Source organism: Mixophyes fleayi, unplaced genomic scaffold, assembly GCF_038048845.1.
Source record: "Mixophyes fleayi isolate aMixFle1 unplaced genomic scaffold, aMixFle1.hap1 Scaffold_37, whole genome shotgun sequence".
In the NCBI taxonomy this organism is placed as follows: domain Eukaryota; kingdom Metazoa; phylum Chordata; class Amphibia; order Anura; family Limnodynastidae; genus Mixophyes; species Mixophyes fleayi.
The window spans coordinates 1,188,054-1,193,072 of NW_027447687.1; positions in this window are offsets into that span (position 1 = coordinate 1,188,054).

Here is a 5,019-nt window from a genome sequence, read left to right on the forward strand (position 1 = left end):
TCACGAACCATGAATCATGAATTGAATCATGAATCATGAATCACGAACCATGAATCATGAATTGAATCATGAATCATGAATCATGAATTGAATCATGAATCATGAATCGAATCAGGAATCATCAATCAAATCATGAATTGAATCATGAATCATGAATCATGAATTGAATCATGAATCATGAATCGAATCATGAATCATGAATCATGAATTGAATCATGAATTATGAATCATGAATCATGAATTATGAATCATGAATCATGAATTGAATCATGGATCATGAATCATCAATCGAATCTTGAATCATGAATCAAGAATCATGAATCAAATCATGAATCATGAATCATGAATCATGAATTATAAATCGAATCATGAATCATGAATCATGAATTGAATCATGAATCATGAATCATGAATTGAATCAAGAATCATGAATCATGAATTGAATCATGAATCATGAATCATAAATCGAATCATGAATCATGAATTGAATCAGGATTCGAATCATGAATTGAATCATGAATCATGAATTGAATCATGAATCATGAATCATGAATCATGAATCATGAATTAAATCATGAATTCAATCATGAATCATGAATCATAAATCGAATCATGAATCATAAATCAGGAATCATGAATTGAATCATGAATCATGAATCATGAATCATGAATCATAAATTGAATCATGAATCATAAATCGAATCATGAATCATGAATTGAATCAGGATTCAAATCATGAATTGAATCATGAATCATGAATTTAATCATGAATCATGAACTGAATCATGAATCATGAATTTTGAATCATGAATTGAATCATGAAGCATGAATTGAATCATGAATCATTAATCATTAATCGAATCATGAATCATGAATCATTAATCATGAATTGAATCATGAATCATGAATCATACATTGAATCATGAATCATGAATCATGACTTGAATCATGAATCATGAATTGAATCATGAATCATGAATTATGAATTGAATCATGAATCATGAATTGAATCATGAATCATGAATCATGAATTGATTCATGAATCATGAATCAAGAATTGAATCATGAATCATGAATCATGAATTGAATCATGAATCATGAATCATGAATCGAATCATGAATCATGAATTGAATCATGAATTATGAATCATGAATCGAATCATGAATCACGAACCATGAATCATGAATTGAATCATGAATCATGAATCATGAATTGAATCATGAATCATGAATCATGAATTGAATCAAGAATCATGAATCATGAATTGAATCATGAATCATGAATCATAAATCGAATCATGAATCATGAATTGAATCAGGATTCGAATCATGAATTGAATCATGAATCATGAATTGAATCATGAATCATGAATCATGAATCATGAATTGAATCATGAATTCAATCATGAATCATGAATCATGAATTCAATCATGAATCATGAATCAAATCATGAATTGAATCATGAATCATGAATTGAATCATGAATCATGAATCATAAATCGAATCATGAATCATGAATTGAATCAGGATTCGAATCATGAATTGAATCATGAATCATGAATTGAATCATTAATCATGAATCATGAATCATGAATCATGAATTGAATCATGAATTCAATCATGAATCATGAATCATGAATCGAATCATGAATCATAAATCAGGAATCATGAATTGAATCATGAATCATGAATCATGAATCATGAATCATAAATTGAATCATGAATCATGAATCATAAATCGAATCATGAATCATGAATTGAATCAGGATTCAAATCATGAATTGAATCATGAATCATGAATTTAATCATGAATCATGAACTGAATCATGAATCATGAATTATGAATCATGAATTGAATCATGAAGCATGAATTGAATCATGAATCATTAATCATTAATCGAATCATGAATCATGAATCATGAATCATGAATTGAATCATGAATCATGAATCATGAATCATACATTGAATCATGAATCATGAATCATGACTTGAATCATGAATCATGAATTGAATCATGAATCATGAATTATGAATTGAATCATGAATCATGAATTGAATCATGAATCATGAATCATGAATTGATTCATGAATCATGAATCAAGAATTGAATCATGAATCATGAATTGAATCATGAATCATGAATCATGAATCGAATCATGAATCATGAATCATGAATTGAATCATGAATTATGAATCATGAATCGAATCATGAATCATGAATCAAGAATCATGAATCATGAATCATGAATCATGAATCATGAGTCATGAATTCAATCATGAATTCAATCATGAATTCAATCATGAATCATGAATCATGAATCACGAACCATGAATCATGAATTGAATCATGAATCATGAATCACGAACCATGAATCATGAATTGAATCATGAATCATGAATCATGAATTGAATCATGAATCATGAATCATGAATTGAATCAAGAATCATGAATCATGAATTGAATCATGAATCATGAATCATAAATCGAATCATGAATCATGAATTGAATCAGGATTCGAATCATGAATTGAATCATGAATCATGAATTGAATCATGAATCATGAATCATGAATCATGAATTGAATCATGAATTCAATCATGAATCATGAATCATGAATTGAATCATGAATCATGAATCAAATCATGAATTGAATCATGAATCATGAATCAAATCATGAATTGAATCATGAATCATGAATTGAATCATGAATCATGAATTGAATCATGAATCATCTATCGAATCATGAATCATGAATCATGAATCGAATCATGAATCATGAATCATGAATCATGAATTGAATCATGAATCATGAATCGAATCATGAATCATGAATCATGAATCATGAATCATGAATCGAATTATGAATCATGAATCAGGAATCATGAATTGAATCATGAATCATGAATCATGAATCATGAATTGAATCATGAATCATGAATCATAAATCGAATCATGAATCATGAATTGAATCAGGATTCGAATCATGAATTGAATCACGAATCATGAATTTAATCATGAATCATGAACTGAATCATGAATCATGAATTATGAATCATGAATTGAATCATGAAGCATGAATTGAATCATGAATCATGAATCATGAATTGAATCATAAATCATGAATCATGAATTGAATCATGAATCATGAATCATTAATCGAATCATGAATCATGAATCATGAATCATGAATCATGAATTTAATCATGAATTTAATCATGAATCATGAATCATGAATTGAATCATGAATCATGAATCAAATCATGAATTGAATCATGAATCATGAATTGAATCATGAATCATGAATTGAATCATGAATCATGAATCATGAATTGAATCATGAATCATGAATTGAATCATGAATCATGAATCATGAATTGAATCATAAATCATCAATCGAATCATGAATCATGAATCAAGAATCATGAATCGAATCCTGAATCCTGAATTGAATCATGAATCATGAATTGAATCATGAATCATGAATCAAATCATGAATTGAATCATGAATCATGAATTGAATCATGAATCATGAATCATCAATCAAATCTTGAATCATGAATCAAGAATCATGAATCAAATCATGAATCATGAATCATGAATCATGAATTATGAATCATGAATCATGAATTGAATCATGAATCATGAATCATCAATCGAATCTTGAATCATGAATCAAGAATCATGAATCAAATCATGAATCATGAATCATGAATTATAAATCGAATCATGAATCATGAATCATGAATCATGAATTGAATCATGAATCATGAATCATGAATTGAATCAAGAATCATGAATCATGAATTGAATCATGAATCATGAATCATAAATCGAATCATGAATCATGAATTGAATCAGGATTCGAATCATGAATTGAATCATGAATCATGAATTGAATCATGAATCATGAATCATGAATCATGAATCATGAATTGAATCATGAATTCAATCATGAATCATGAATCATGAATTGAATCATGAATCATGAATCAAATCATGAATTGAATCATGAATCATGAATCAAATCATAAATTGAATCATGAATCATGAATTGAATCATGAATCATGAATTGAATCATGAATCATCTATCGAATCATGAATCATGAATCAAGAATCATGAATCGAATCATGAATCATGAATTGAATCATGAATCATGAATCATGAATCATGAATCATGAATTGAATCATGAATCATGAATCATGAATCATGAATCGAATCATGAATCAGGAATCAGGAATCATGAATTGAATCATGAATCATGAATCATGAATCATGAATTGAATCATGAATCATGAATCATAAATCGAATCATGAATCATGAATTGAATCAGGATTCGAATCATGAATTGAATCATGAATCATGAATTTAATAATGAATCATGAACTGAATCATGAATCATGAATTATGAATCATGAATTGAATCATGAAACATGAATTGAATCATGAATCATGAATCATGAATCATGAATTGAATCATAAATCATGAATCATGAATTGAATCATGAATCATGAATCATTAATCGAATCATGAATCATGAATCATGAATCATGAATCATGAATTGAATCATGAATTGAATCATGAATCATGAATTGAATCATGAATCATGAATCAAATCATGAATTGAATCATGAATCATGAATTGAATCATGAATCATGAATTGAATCATGAATCATGAATCATGAATTGAATCATGAATCATGAATCATGAATTGAATCATAAATCATCAATCGAATCATGAATCATGAATCAAGAATCATGAATCGAATCATGAATCCTGAATTGAATCATGAATCATGAATCATGAATTGAATCATGAATCATGAATCAAATCATGAATTGAATCATGAATCATGAATTGAATCATGAATCATGAATCATGAATTGAATCATGAATCATGAATCATGAATCATGAATCGAATCATGAATCCTGAATTGAATCATGAATCATGAATAATGAATCATGAATCATGAATCATGAATCGAATTATGAATCATGAATCATGAATC